Source organism: Lepisosteus oculatus, chromosome 4 (assembly GCF_040954835.1).
Source record: "Lepisosteus oculatus isolate fLepOcu1 chromosome 4, fLepOcu1.hap2, whole genome shotgun sequence".
NCBI lineage: Eukaryota > Metazoa > Chordata > Actinopteri > Semionotiformes > Lepisosteidae > Lepisosteus > Lepisosteus oculatus.
In genome coordinates, this window is record NC_090699.1 from 15,958,788 (window position 1) to 15,975,550 (window position 16,763).

Below are 16,763 nucleotides of genomic sequence, written 5' to 3' on the forward strand. Positions count from 1 at the left end.
CTGACTGCCCTCCTGTTACCATGAAATCTGTACAACCTCTGACTGCCCTTCTGTTACCATGAGATCTGTACAACCTCTGACTGCCCTCCTGTTACCATGAGATCTGTACAACCTCTGACTGCCCTCCTGTTACCATGAGATCTGTACAACCTCTGACTGCCCTCGTGTTACCATGAGATCTGTAGAAATGCTGACTGTCTTCCTATTACCATGAGATCTGTAGAAATGCTGACTGCCCTCCTATTACCATGAGATCTGTACAACTGCTGACTTATAGAAGGACTGTGTTGTCTAATATATCCACTGAGGGCAGTTACACATTAACTTTCTCTTCAAAGTTAAATATTGCAGTCTATAGCTCTCTAGTTCTAAATTGGATGTCTGATTTTGCTTTTATACACAGAATCAAAGTTTCAGAAAAAAAAATAGTCCTACTAAAGAATATCAAATTTCTTGAGTGATAAAAATACACTTTTCTTTTCCATTGTAGAAATTGGACAGAGATTTAGGAACTACAAGAAATATCCTTGCCCGGCCTAATGAAGTGGTTTTAATTTTCAGGTTTTGTACACAAAATATGAAAACACAGAAAAGAAAACAGCCCAGTGCCATGTCTTGACTGCTCTGTGTCTGTGCCAGGTCTACAAGCTGGGCGTTGTACAGTAGTTCACTCCATGGCAACTGATACCTACTGATACTTCTCAATTTTGAGAGGACTAGATGTGGCAGCTCAAGCAAGCCTGTTACCATGGTGATTGACACCTGCCTGATCCTTTTGGGGTGGTCATGTGATGTGACCTCTTTGCTTATGGAAATACTTCCCAGCATGCAATGTGAGGCTGCTGCTGTTTACACATTCTTGTTACAAAACGTCTTCTGAAACATAGTCTGGGATTTTAAATACCACAGTATTAAAGCTAGGGGCTTACCAATTGCTACAAAAGACAGTATACGTTCAGTCAGGTTACACAAATCAGCCTTTTTAGCCTGGTGTGAATAGCAGTTTTTAAAAGGATACACATGGGGGCTGACCAAGAGAGGAGTTGTGGTGATGATTTGATGATGGCTCATCTTCCTAATGCAAACCAGATGCTATAAAACCAAATATCTAATATCAATCTTGAGTCAAGTGACTGTATAGTGTTACTACAATAATCTCATTAAAGGTTCAACGACAAAGAGAGAGACTTCACAGATATGAAAAACTGCTTAATTATTCAACACAGTCCCCCTGTACATTGATATCTAGCTGGTGGAGAGGGCTGAGGGATCAAAACCAACCTCCTCTCCGTGCACCGTGTGCAGCCCATGTGGTCTCTGGGCACTTGACATCATGGCGCAGGAGAACCCGCTATGCCATCAGGATCTCGCAATGTCGGACGTCCATCTCCTTGGTGTAACAGGAGCTGGTTCAGCCTCCCGTGAAGCGTAGCTCAGGACCCCATGCAGACGGTATAATCCGGAAGTAAATGGAATAGGATAATGGGGAGGAGACGACGAGGATCAGGGCAGGTTGACAAACGGGGGCGTGACGACAGTGAACAAGTCCAAGGAGCCCAGGGGGGGAAATCCGGGGCGAAGTCCAAGGTCCAAAACCAGATGATCCATCCGAGACGGAGATAGACAAGGTTAAAACCCGGAACGGGATCTGGGACAGGTACGGGGAATAAAACCAGGATGACGAGGCCAGGCGCTCTGAGCCCCGGACTCAGGTGGTCAGGAGGCCGTGATGAAGCCTGTGCCATCGGGTCACTCCTGGACCCACTGGCAGGCGGGCCTCCGGGCGTCCATCTCCCAGTGCTGAGCCCAGAGCAGCGAGAGCGCCGGGCTTAAATAAGGAGGGGCAGGACTGAGGGCAGGTGCACAGAATCAGTAAAATAAGAAAGAGCCAGAGCGCCCTTAAGAGGAGGGATTACGATCGCGACACTTGGCCTGAGGAAGGAAGGTCTCCAAGGCATGGTGAAATAATGGCTAACAGGGTCCGCAGTACTGTGGTGAAGAGGTATCTCTTGGTTAATTCCCAACGGCTCACCCTCATACATCAGGTTGTTCCCTTTGCTGCTCTCCTGCGCTTCGCTTTGCCATCCGAGCGCTGTCCGAAAACTCCTGCAGTTTAAGAAGTACTGCATTTCAAGTCTCACCCCCTTCAACGAAGCTGCTCTTCAGAGTCTGCCTCTCTTGAAATAAATCACTCTAATGGCTTTTTGTAGACATTAAATCCGTTACGGTATTTAGGCTTGTGCCCTCGATAAACGTTTTCCCTTTATTGGTGTTACTTACAGATGAAATTTCTTTCAAAAAAGCTGCTGATGACATTTTCCTAGTTAGCAGGCCTATAGTTTGCATACAGCATGTGACGGACATGCATGCTATACTACAAGACCATACAGCAGCACTGCAGACTGGGAGACAGCACTGGGAGCACGCGGCAGTGCGGACGGACTGGAGTAAACAGGTAGGAGCGGCCCGTCACTGTTTACAGCAACCGCACCCGGACCAGGGCTGAGGTGTCAGTCTGCGTGGGAGTGGGCACTGGGCACAGACCGCAGCAAAGGAATTGGCGTGTTTGTCAGCGGTCATCAAGGCTGACCAGCTGCTCACTGGGAGTGGTGTTGCCGGTTAGAACATGTATTTGTAGAAATTAAAAAAAAAACAAATATCTCAAGCAAAAACAAGTGCAAAGTAGCACTTTTACAAAGTATACTTTTAAATTGTAAAACAAGACTGCGTTTTTGACAAATCCTTCTGCATTTAAACACTGCTTTTGTCATTCGCAAGTCTAAAGGAGCTGACTGACTCACTGCTGTATGTTGCTGAACGTTGGTATGAGTGCTGCAGCTAACAGGTTCTCTTCTGTCATTTACAGTAGCACAAATTGAATAAATATAACTAACAACAGCCTTTAAACAGCGTTTTGTGTTTAAAAGTAATATAAATCTGAAACTGGAGTAAAAGACCCTAAATTGTGAGATGAAGCTGTTTAAAGTAATCTCTGTAGAGTGTTTTCATTGTTCTTTTAAACAGATGTGAAAACACCTTTCAAAGTAGATTTTAATGTCAATATCGCTTCATCTCAGGCTGAACACGTTATTTATTTGAAAGCATTTCTAAATCTCCAGATGTGCAGGCAGAATTAAAGTCTATCATGATCTGGCAGTGTGACATGCCGTTACAGTATCCTGCCTCACTTCCATTATTACTTAATGTAATTATCAGAAAGCCTTAGTGTATATTTTTCTGTCAACTGAAGTGTATCAAATATTTTGAATAGAAGTCTCATTTGATAAAAGTGTCGGCTAAATCATGGCTTTTTTTTTTCAAACGTTGTTTTAACAAAAATAACAGTAAAAAGGTTATTTTGCCATTGGTGGTGCAGGGGTCAGCATCGCTGCCTGGCAGCACTGGGGCCCTGGGTTCAATTCTGGATCTGGGGTGCTGTCTGTGTGGAGTTTGTATGTTCTGTGTTCATGTGGGTTTGCCCCAGGTGCTCCGGTTTCCTCCCACAATCCAAAGACATGCTGGGAGGTAAAGTGGCTTCTGGGAAAAGTGGCCCAGGCGTGAGCGTGTGTGACTATGTTTGGCTCTGTCTGTCCTGACAAGTGTCTTGTCCGGGGTGTAACTCGTCTTCGTCAAGCACTCAGTTGCTTGCTGGGATAGGCTCCAGTTCCCCTGTGACCCCCTGCTGGATGTGCATGTGGAGAGTGCGTTTGTGTCTGATGGACTGTTGCCCTGTCCAGGGTGCCCCCTGTCTTGCACCCGTTGCTTGCTGGGATTGACTCCAGCTCCCCCACCGTCCCTGTTTTGGTAGAAACGGTTAGAGAGCTCATGGATTGCGGAATCTTACAACCTGGAACTGCAATGGTTAAGCGGATTCTACTCTCAAGCTATATGATTCATTTGCCTTTTGACAGGGATTAACGATGCAGATTTCCTCTCACTCTCGGGGTCTGAGATCTTACATTTTAATTGCAAAAGCTGAAAAAATTTCGTCTGCTCTGTCAGTTTTCCATCACACCTACGGATGTCTCCTCTATCAGGTTTACTTTTTATTCATTTATGTTTACTTATTAAGTGCGTGAAACTAGAGATTAAAGCCTTGTCTCCCTCTCCCTCTACAGATTGCGACCATGGAGAAGACCAGCCTTACTGTTCTCTTGTTTGCAGGTGAGTTTTTAGTTTCTGTTGTCAGTCAGAGGCAAACATATTCACCCTCTTCTTTAATCGCAACAGAGAGAGAGAGATTTAATAACTGCCTGCTCAAGCATAGTGCAATTCTCCATATTGCCACAACACTGCTCAAAATGTAGATCTGTATAATCATTTCTATGAGGCACTGTGTGCCCTGGTGCTGTGCCACAGTTGAATTATTCTTATTTTATTATAGTGGCCCTTGTTCCCAATATCACATCAGTAGGGACTGGAGTATTGTTAAAGATTGTCTTGTATCCAACTGTACCCCTGCCAGTAATAATTTTAAATCTGCTGCAATAATCCAGAGTCCAGTAACGCCCAAGTCAGTAATAATGTTCCAATCTTTAATGACGCCCCTCCCCAGCAACAGGAGTTTGATGCAATACCCAAGTCTTAGCAATAACCCGGTCTGGACTCTCCTGTTGAGTATCATTACTGGACTAACATTTTCACAATGAAAGAATATCTAACATCTGTAAAGGTTCTTCTGTATTGTGAGTTTTAATGAAAGGACATGGGTGCTTGCTAATTAGAAGCTACTAAGAACCTTAGTGTTATAACTGACGTGTACAGGCAGTGACGTATTAATGCACAGGCTAACCGGGGCTCAAGGCTGAGGCCTCCAGGCTTGGGGGGGACCCCACTGGGGCACTTGGGGTATATTTAGGAGACGACAATAGATTACTGCAATTTATCCATGTATCGCTAAGTACCAGTACTGTTAATATCTCTCAAATACTCCATGGGGTCATTTCCCTGCCCACTTCCATTTTGCAAGAAAAACTTTTGTGTCATGAATAAAATGATGATATTCTAACTTTTTAAATGCACGCATCGATCAGCTCTTTGTTACGATACGTCATTCTTCAAAGTCACTCTATAACACGAACGTCTGTTCTGGTAGTCACACCAGTGCTGGTGCTACGGGGGGGGGGGGGGGTTGACCCCCGAAAAAATGTCAATACTCCAATTCAGGGGACATACTGTAGGTACGGGTGAGCCTGGCCCATTCCTCTCTGACCCAGACGATTAAAAGAAAATTTGGCGGTGTGACGATTGTCATAGCGTTTCGAACCAATAAGAAAAGGAAACAAATCAAAGGGGGAAGGTCAATGTGATATAATTGGCTAAGTCGCTGTCAAACTCTTGATGTCGGAGTAAAATAAAAAATCCCGCCAGTTGTGGTGCAACATCGAGTAAGCTACTCGCATAAGGAGCTTGCCACAGCTATCCAGTTTAGCATGGAAAACAAATGACATTTAAAAAAAGCACGCTTGGGCAGTTCCAGTTCTGGACACTTATCAGATTCAACGCCAAGCCCTGCCGCCTTCGCTTTGTGATGTACACCAAACATCGCAAGCCAACTCAGAATACACCAGAAGGAGGGCTAAGGTGAATATTACTTGACTAAATTAGGCCTGTTTACATGATGTTATTATTTCTGTGCCAACCGTATGCCTTTGTTTATTAGTCTGTAGCTACAGTAGCTGTCATAGACGGTTTTCACGTAGTTTTTTTTCTTCATGTTGCATTTTGCTTTCACAGGCTACGTGCTGTGTGCTTTATAGCACATATGGGTGCGTTCCTAAATTCACCCAGAACGCCCGGCGGTGCATTGGTTTGTCATTGATTGGATTCGATTTATGAAGTGTACCAAGTTGCGTGCTGGTTCCTCGTGTCCCTGTTGTAAGAGGAACAGCCCTCAGAAATGGACTATTCAGAGACTGCTGTCAGAGCACCACAAAACCATTTAAGCAATGCCTGCAGTAGCCTATTAATTGTGACTGCACAAGCATACGACGTGCTGCTGTGCCCATTTGAGAGTGCGGCGCTTCCCAATTGGGCCAAATGCTTCTGTACTGTACATGCGTATGTAGGGCCAAGGTGGCTTTTCTCAATTGTAACAATAAATTACTCTTTCGTTTTGATTCTAACTTGTCTTAAGTTCTGTTTTTGTACAACGTTTTGGACAAGATTTGAACTTTAAATGTAATGACATGTAGGGCACGGTTGTGTTTGTTGTTTGGGAGTGATGTGTGTTGGGAGGGGGCCGTGACAGTCTTCATGTGGCCCTGTGTACAGGAATAGTTTTGTTTCGTGATTATTACAGCATCATGCATTTTATCAGTGTTGCAGGTTATTATGGGCCTTTTTGGGTACAATGCCATCTCTACCATGTATTAATCAGACTGAGCTCGAGTACACTGCAGGCTTCTGTTACAGGGCTGTTGCTCTTCCTGATCTGCTTCCATGGCTTTGAGTAGGATTCAGCTGGCAAAGCAGTTGAAGAACAAACACAAGGGGAGATACAAACACAGAAACAGCAGCAAAGGGACGGCACAAAGACTTGAACAAACTTATGAACTTGGCAAACACTTTGAAATTTAACACTGATGTAGTGCAAATTTATCCACACTGGTATACACATTGCATGGGTGCTTTGGAAGCAGAAAGCTGCACATGAAAGCGTTCTGCATATTGATGTAGAGTCTTCTATGTCTTCATCAAGAAAGTGCTGGGAAGCTATAAAAGAGGCAAACTCATGCTGAGGTTTACAGTACAAAGAGAGGAACTAAGGAAATTTATTCTCAAGCTTTACAATAGCTTAATACTATCCCATTCAGAATATTGTGTTCAGTTTTGGTGCATAGTTCTTGGTGTTCAAAGAAGATCAATAAAATGATTCCTAGTACGAGACGATTGTCATATACAGACAGGTAAAAATAACCAAATGTTCTGAGTGTAGGATATAGGGGAACAGCAGTGGCTTGTATAGAGGGGAGAGCTGCAGCTTCACATGCAAATCAAAGAAATCAAATTCCCAGTAAAGAGGCAACAGACAAATCATCAGTAACTAAGGGAACAATGCAAAATCCCACTCTGCGCTCTGGAGGGAGCTGGGACACGGCCTGTTAACCCCTTGCATTCTCCCTGCAAGGAGAGGTAGAGATCTAACCTAGGCCCGGACAAGTGGGAACTCCAAGATGTTGTCACTGCAGTGTGTGTCTGAAATTTGTGATGGGTAGGTATTTCAGCTGAAACTGAGGCCCGACCTTCAGTAATCTTGACTTCAATTAGAGCTGAAGCAGACACAGTAGGGTCTTGATATTCACCAGTGTTTGGTGCAGAGAACCATAGCGAATGGTCAAGTTCACATACAGTACATATGATTAAAAGAGTAATGTAAACCTCCCTTAAATGATAATTAAAGTACTAATGCATTGGCTTTAATTTAATTTAGATAATGCTTATCATCTAAAAGGAATAACTGCAATCACACACTTAGTTATAAGTTTAACAACATGAATCCCTCTTTTGTGTCCAGTGGATGCCTGCAATTTCTTTAGCTGCCTTCCCAGCTATTTCCCTGCTCAGTGATTATCATGCCACACTGAAATGAAAAAGGAAGCCTGTAACGTCATTGAACCAGGAGCATTTGTTACAGTACAAAAACACAACCATGTTGAGATGCAGACACTGGTAGAGGGTACTTGGGCAGGGTCCCGGGAGAGGCTCACTCACTCACTAGATTCGTCTCACGATCTTTCTTACTCTGTTGTTCTGCTAATTTGAAAGTTGCTCTTAACAACCTTCAGCTCAGTTCCATCCCATTCTGCTCCTCTTTCATCCAAGACCCTGTCGGCCAGACGAATCACAAATAAGCATATTCGCAAATCTTTAATTCACAGATGCCGAGACCCCACTGTACTTACAAAACAACAGCTTTCTTGAGGCAGAGCCTACTGAAGAACTGGAGAACATGGATTCAGAAAGGGAAGGTCATTGTGAGACAATCAGATAAAGGACGGCTGTGCAAACACAGCTGAGGATGCCCGTAGTTTGACCTTTCAGAATAGGGTACTTTATGAGCACTTGGACACCCCCAACATGCAAACAATAGAAATCTTATAATAGAAAAACAGGTGTTACAGTCTCAACTTGTGTGATTTGTTCCTCAGGGCTCTGCGCAGTGGCTCACTCTCAGATCAGAACATACCACTATGTAGAAACTCCAATGACCTGGAATGAAGCCTGGCAGTACTGTAGAACGACCTACACTGATCTGGCTGATGTGAATAATGCAGGAATGCAAGAGATACTGTTAGATTTAGCTGGAAACAACACAGAAGCCTGGATAGGGTTGTATCGTGACCAACAAAACTGGCAGTGGTCCAGTGGGGAGGAAGTCACCAGCTACAACTGGAAGAGTACCTATTTCTGCGCTCAAGTCAACGCTGAAGGCACCTGGGAAGATACACTCTGTATGAACCTGAACTACTTCATGTGCTCCACAGGTAAGCCGAGAAATGTCAAAGGTCTTAAGAAGAATCACTGTAGTGGTAACAAACAACTAAATGAATTCTCATTCATTTTGAATCCATTTCATGTCAAGACCAAAAGCACCGCCTACCTAATGAACTCAAATTTGTATTGAGAACACAAGTAGATTTTTCTCATACATGAAGGTTGTCCAGTAGATAAAAGATGTCTCTAAAAGGAAGGTTCAAGCCCCAGTGCCACCACTGAATCACTGTGTGTACAGCAATTCAACTTGTGTAAAAGGGCTCAGTCTGTTTGTTGGGGAACATTTTAAAATGCATTAGCTAGTCTTAAGGATCTTAAGGACTTCCTCTTATATTATAGTAACATACCTCATTATTTTATCAATTCTTTTCTGGATTTCAATTTTTAAGCATTTCAAAACTGATCAACTGCCCGAACACTGAAATCAGAGCTATTCTGCCTCTGCTGAACCCTGAAGTGTGTCATTAGTTATGGACTAGAAACGTATCAGTCTGATGACACTGTGGACAATACAATGCACAGATTCTGTCATCTAGCCCTGTATCCCCATGACTCCAATTGGCTATACTTATGCTGAAAGATGAATTGCAGTAGCTATCAAAAGTGTACACCCCCTGGGACTTTTTCACATTTTACCGTGTTACAGTACGGAATCAAAATTGATTTACTTAGGATTATTTTGCCATTGATTGACAAAACTCTATAATGTTAAACTCAAAATATAATTCTACAGATCCTCCTACATTAATTGTAAATATAAAACAGAAAATAACTGATTGCATAAGTATTCGCCACCATGAGTCAATATTTGGTACAGGCACTTTTGGCAGAAATTATACCTGTGAGTATTCTTGTATAAGTGGACACTGCAATATTTGCCCACTCTTCTTCACTAAATTGATCAAGCTTACTCAAGCTGGGTAAGTCTATCCATCTGATAACATCTCGCAAAGATTCTGTCATCTAGCCCCGTACCCAAGATTCTGATTGGCTATTGAGACATTTGGATCTGTATTGAAATAAATGAAAACTCCTAACTATAAATGTAACCTCAACCCCAGCAAGGAGACTGCACAAGAGGTTGGTTTCAGCCACTCTAGACCTTTGCCAGGTCCTGTCAATAACCAATTCTCAGGCTGATGTTATCGCTTCACATGAAACTCAGTACTGCAAATACAAATCCAATTCATGTTGAGAACAGTAATAGTTTTGTTTATACCTGTAATTTCGTTAGGGGCAGAATGCAGCCATTTCATTATCATTTGATAAGAAGTAAGAAACTGTGAGGATTATGACAATCTCACTGTGTTCTCAAGCTCTGTTTTGAAACTGCTTTTCTCTACTACACTAAAATTTGATGTCATATTTTCTAACTGTGGTAGACACCTCTATACAGGTATGTGGAAAGAGACACTCCAGAAGTGATAATCAAACTGTCAGGCCTTTATAGCATCAAGAGGGAAATAACACTACCTTGGAGCTCCCTGCTTACTCTTTAATGGTTTCCTAAGAAAATAAGAAAGGTTACAAGAGACTGGAGGCCATTTGGCAAACCTTCTTTTAGTTTTCATCTTTCCTTCCACTTAACTTCTAAGCCCTTCTGACTTAGAGGCCGATCTTCCCTCAGGTCATACTTGCCCGTCCACACATAAAACCATCTCTTTCGCCTGCTCTTCTCCTCATCAGAGACCAGCCAGGGCTCCAGGACCTACACCCTGATTAAGCAGAGTCAGACCTGGGCAACTGCTCGAGATCAATGCAGACAGCAGCACGCTGACCTGGTCACCATCAGCAGCCCCAGTGAGAACCAAGCAGTGAAAGCGACGGCGCAGGGCAGCAGCTTCTGGATCGGGCTGTTCAACGATCCTTGGGAGTGGGATGATGGGGGAAACTCATCATTACGACTGTGGAATTCAATAGAACCAAACAACCTAAATAGAAATCAGCTCTGTGTTGCAATGGAACCAGCCCAGTGGCGTGACTACTACTGTACTGAAATGTATACGTTCTTCTGTTGTGATGGTAAGTTCCTGTGACATATCCAAATATAAATACTTTCTAGCAAGCATCAGTGTGGAAATGAGTACTACTGACATCGCTCGGCACTGCTGTCTCACTGCTTCAGTCTGGAGAAGTCCCATTCCAAACCTGCCTCTGCTGGCAAAGTCAGTCGTCTATCCATCCATCCATTTTCTAACTGCTTTATCCAGTACAATGTTGTGGGGGAACCAGAGGCTATCCCAGCAAGCAATGGACAGACAATGCAGGGCAGACAGACATGCACACACTCACACCAGGGCCACTTTTTCCAGGAGACAAATAACCTACCAGTATATCTTTGATCTGTGGCCCCAGCGCTTTGAGGCAGCAATGTTTACCACTTCACCCCCATGCTCAAAGTCAGTTATCAAGAATGTTAAAGATACAGTCACAGCATGGGCAGTGCAGGAAAGGAAGAACAAATCAAGAACAGAAAAAAACAGAAACCAATTAGTGGTGAACCCTCAAGCAGATATGTCGGGTGTGAAACCACAGGAATTCTGCACAAATATCTTTCAGGCGTTAGTTTTCCTTTGGTGTTCCAAGCAAATCTTACAGAAAAACTCCCCTTCTAAACATGTTGGAATATGAACCGATTGATTCCACTGGAAGTTCTGTTCCATCATTGGTTTTATCATCTTCTGTTTCATTCAATATGGGATTTTTCAGCCGACAGGTCCAGGAGTATCGCTGAAAGGTGTGTCTTCATGTCGACACTCATGTCATGGAGTCAAGCCCAAAGCCACTGCAGATCCCTGAACAAGTACCTGGTCACCATTTACAGTCAGCAGGAAAATCAGCAGCTTCAAAAGCTTCCAGGTTACGTCTCGGGATTGTCCTGGATCGGAATGTACCACGGTAAGGAGAACTGGCAGTGGGTCAGTGGAAAGAGGGCCAGCTATGCCAACTGGAAGACCCAGCTCTCTTGCGCCACCATTGGTCCAGATGGGTACTGGACAGATGTGAGCTGTCATGAGCTGCACCCATTCATGTGTTACTCAGGTAGAGTGAAGAGACACAATTGTTTTTTTTAAAACTGACCTGGACCAGAACTTTAATCTTTTAGCCTCTGTTACCCTGCCAGGTACTGTGTGCTTAATTACTGGCATCAAGCACTATTCATACCCTTTTACAGAAGGTGTTGGGTGCACACAGATATCTCAAAAGGTTCTCAACCTCTGTTCTTGAGCCCTTCTAATTAGGTGGAGATTGATCTGGGCTCAGGGAAAAGACCATATCCACACACATTCTTCTCTTACTCTGACAGCGGTGGCACTCTGACGCTGAGCACAAGTTTTGTAGATGGTCGAGGTCAAATTAGGGAGAATCACACCAACCTGGTCACTAGGAAGAGCCTATTTTCTTTTTCCCCAGAGAAAAGGGCTGTGTTGAGGATTGAGCTGAGACAGCAGAACGGACAGGATCCCAATGATCCTGCAGCGAAGGAGTTCATTTTGAAGCAGGTAAGAACAGAAGCTACACAGGGCCCTGGAGAACAAATCCTGTCCAGAATGTATAGATCATTCTCCGGGGGCCGATCAGCTCTACCTTTGAGAGCAGTATTGCCGTGTGACTGTGAAGGGGCTTCATCCTCCACCGCAGCACAGAGACAGAGATGTGGTGGTATCGGCGCTGCTTCACACACGGCTGTCCCCTCAGAAGAGGCTCTGGGTCTCAGCGCAGTTTCCTAAAACTTGTTTCCAGGTACAAGGGGAACTGTCAAAGCGCACTCCAATGGGAAACACAACTCTGCAGTGGAGAGAGCAGGGTGGCAAAGTCTTCCACAAGGGGGAGAGAGACGGTGAGTAAGAGCAAAGTCTCCTTTCCCTCACTCTGCTGTCCCACTGGAGCTGTGTCCTCTCACTCGTTCTGTCTTTCCTCCTCAGGTCAGTGTGAGACCAAGTGAAGCCCAGCCAGCAGCTCTCAGCAGCCAGACTACCTATTCTGGGGCTCTGGGAGCTGTGTCTCTAGTGCCCCCTGCTGGTACTAAACCAGTTTCTTCTATGGCTCATTTCGTTTAACTTTTTAAGAGAGATCATTTTTTGTTATTCTTATTAATCCCTATGAATTCTGATAAAGACCCTTCACAAACATTTTCACTTAACTTTAAATATTGTAGCTGTATTATACACTGAATGAAAAAAGAAACCCAACATTTTCTGGAATGAGAATACTTATGTACTTTCACAAAAAATTGTCAATTTGTTTTAAGCCCTCTGACCAGCAATACAGCTTGTGCAGTGAGGCATTGCAACTTGCCAATCACACGAAAGCTCGTTAGGTGCACTTTTACCAAATGAGGTCCAGGTGGAACAATGCCTTATCAGGTCACCTTTAAAAAGGCCTTAATTCAAAGCTTAGGTCACTGCAAGAAAAAGGCCACACTTAGTCATTCCATAATGCCTCGAATGTCACCAGAAGCAAGGGAGAGGGTCATTGGCATGCTGCAGGCAGGCGTGTCACGTGCCAGCGTTGCCAGACACTATAGAGTGAGCCGCTCCACTGTGTCCAGACTGCAGAGAAGGTTTCAGCAGACCGGCAGGACGGATGACCGACCAAGATCAGTGAAAATCGATTCAGATCCGGCACCCGTACTGCTGCTGAAACTGATGGCCGACACAATGCCCACATCAGTGACAGGACAGTGAGGCTCCATGCTGCTGGCCTTATAGCAAGGCGACCTGTCAGAGGCCCTCTGCTCACACCCGACCGGCTTCGGCCAGACAAAGGCTGCAATGAACTCAACAGCAGCGGCATCAGGTCCTCTTCAGCCTGTTCCACGCAGACAGGAGTGTGGAGGTGGAGGTGTTGCGTTTTTTTTTTCCATCAGTATATATTAACTTCCTAAACTTTAGCAAATAGTCTAAATACTTTATTTATATTCACAATGTGTTTGACAAAATTCTCCTTTAGGTACTTCCTATTAATTAGAGGCAACACTTAATTACGGTAGTAGTCGGGCACATCAGTGGTATTTCATCTTCTTTCATATAAAGCTGTTTGCTCTGCTCACACACAGCTTGAGAAGTCAGCGAGCAGCATATACTGACGTATTTGCTTAAAAATGTATTGAACAAATAAAATAAAAACAGATATTGCTTTAGAGAAATCTTTTTTTACCTGAACAAATAGGTCCCAAAAAGGTACACATTTAAACAAGACAAGTAGTTTCTAAAGCTGCCGGGGTTTTTCCTGGGGATCTCAGTGTGGGAGGGTACACTTTCCAGCTCATAAGCCCCTTCCATTTTCAACCTGAAAGCAACTTTAAATGTTTAATCAATTACATTGACTGATGTTTGCAATGATCAAATACTTTGCACTGGAGTGTACATCCACCATGAGTTTTGCCAAGATGAAACCATGTACTGATTTTCTAACAGCTTCTTCCAATTCAGGATTGTGGGTAAGCTAGAGCCTATCCCAGCAAGCAACAGGCACAAGGCAGGGCACAACTTGGACGGGAAATCACAGGGCACACACCCACAAAAACACTCGCACCAGGGCCAGTTTTCCCAGAAAGAAATTAACCTACCAGCATGTCTTTGAGCTGGACTGGAGAGATAAGAGAGTTCCAATGTGTTAAACAGACACCTTGCTCTATCCTCCAGTTTCTTGTCCCAGGATTTCTGGCCTGTATCTGCAGTACTCAGACCTCAACAGCAGGGGGCTCTCTACTGGACCAGTTACAGGAGATGAGAAGATGTGGAAATGACAGCACATTAATCACCCCCCCCCACCAACTTGATTACAGATTTTATGCATCTTATTTAAATGATACAAAAGTGAAAAGTCTCTTTCATATTAATATCACAAAGATGCATCTACAATAGTTAAGAGTTAAGAGTTAAAAGGTGTTTAAAAATAAGTAAATCACAAGGTAACAAATTCCTCCCTGTGGCGCCGGGAGGAGGAATGCTTTCCTTGCTCAGGTCCTCACGTTGTGAGAGTCACTGTGAGCTGAAGTGCCACGACCAAATAATCCCAGTCCTAGCTCCCAGGGGTGCAGAGACAGGTATGTCCCGCCTCCTGCCGAACCCAAGCCCAGGCTATGTCACTAACCTGCCTGTGCTCTACATGCCTGATAACACAAGCTGAAGACGTCAGGCTTACTTGCAATCTGCTCACTATATTGTGACAGCTACACTTCATTAAATTCAGAGTAACTGGAGAGCCTATCCGGGGCCAATGTTCCTAGAAGCCAGTTAACCTCCCAGCATGTCTGTGGACTGTGGGAGGAAACCCACACAAACATGGGGAGAACATGCAGACTCCATACAGATAGCACCCCAAGAATTGAACCTGGAGCCGTAGTGCTACAAGATAGCCATGCTTACCACGGCACCATTGTGCCACCCCCTGCTTTTCAAATGCAGTTTAATTCATTTAATTATCTGGACAACTACAGGCATCTTAGACCACAGACCCAAGAGCTGTGAGGCACAATGCTAACCTCACCTGTCTATTACATTTTAACTTTGGTGTCTTTATTCAAAACAACCTGCGGCTATAAAACAAGAAGGTAAGGAGGTTTACTCTCCAATACAATGAAGAGAACAGGAAAAAAATCAATGTACAATAGCACTTCCTGAATAACTCAGGAGCAGTCCTGTATGCTCAACTCACCTCAAAACATGTAAGTAAAACATATCATACAAAATAAAATAACCACACTGAAATATTAATATTCTATATCCAAATGATAGTTGATAGATATTTTATTGATCCCGTGAGGGAAATTGTAGAATAACAAATAACCTGTTGTTAAAAATCAGTAAAAAAAACTTACTTACAAAACTTGCTAATGAAGTTAGTGAGGCTTCATTTTGTTAATTCAGAATCATGTTTTTCATGTCAATAAAGACTTGGAAGTTTTTTTTTTCTCCCACGGGAACTGTACTATGCTAAAAAAACAACTTTGTAGGATTTGTAGATTTGTCTGCACATACAGATTCCAAACATCACTTACTTACCTACAAAGGAGTCCGTATTTGGGAGAATTTAAAAGTAAAGCCTCAGTTTCTGGGGGAGTGTTAATCTTTGACATTGTCATCAGTCTTGTCCCGTTCGGCAGGTATTGCTACATTTCGAAAAGTGATCAGTCCCAAGTTTTAAGCCTGGATGGGGAATATCCTTCTTTCCCTGCTCTTACTCACACTAAGACCTCTCTCCCCCCCCTGAGCGTCAGCCTGTGGAGATGGAGGTGTGTGTGGATATTGACGAGAGGAAGGTCTCCTTTTACACAGTGGAGTCCAGGACTCACATCTTCACGTTCACTGACATGGCCTTCAATCAGGGGGAGAAGATCTATCCTGTCTTCAGGACCTGGGATTCAGATAAAGACCTTGTGCTGCTGCCTCCTGTCAGAGGTCGAGATTAAACACGTCACTGACTCCTGAGCACAGGCTGGTTCTGTTACAACCCCATTCCGCACACGCCCTCACTAATAACCTCATTCTCCAGTCACGCCTCAGCTCCGCCCTGTTTGAACCCTCTCGTCTCGCTGTTCCAGGCTCAGTATTAGAGTCCCAGGCTTGCCAGCTTGCCGCCAGCTCAGTCTATTCCCTTCCTTGGATTTTTCTGGATTCTCAACCTCTGCCTTGAATATTGGATTTAGCCTTCTGCTCTGCCCTCGGATCTGTACTAAACCCTCCGCATAGGGTCCAGCTGTTTATTACGCCGCCCTGTCAATATTAATGACTCCCTGTCAAAATTAACTATTTCATTATATGTAGTATTGTACATCACATGATTTCATCATTGTTACTGTTTTCTGGGCACCGTTTTACACAGAGGGTGGTGGGAGTGTGGAACAAGCTGCCCAGCCATGTTGTTGAAGCCGATACCCTGGCCCTGGCTCAAGAAACAGCTGGATGGGATTCTCAGATCAATCCGATACCAACTCTCCAATAAGCACCGTGCACGTAGCTTGGGCCTCCCTCTCCTGACACCCTGTGCAGGTGAACGGATCCCCGATGAATCAATCCGACACACAGGAAACCTCGGAGCGACCAGCTCAGGCCGCACCTGCTCAGGGGAAGCGCTGGTGTTCAAGCAAACCAGTGTGATGAAGCGGAGTTCAGGACCCTGTGCAGATGGTATCGTCACGAACCACACTCCCGCGCGCACCTCCCGGCGTACACACCTGCGCCGCTGTTAGCAATTAGCACTGCGCTCCCTGTTTCCTCATTGAGACCCGCGCACGCCTCGCTCACTGTTGAGATCGTCCT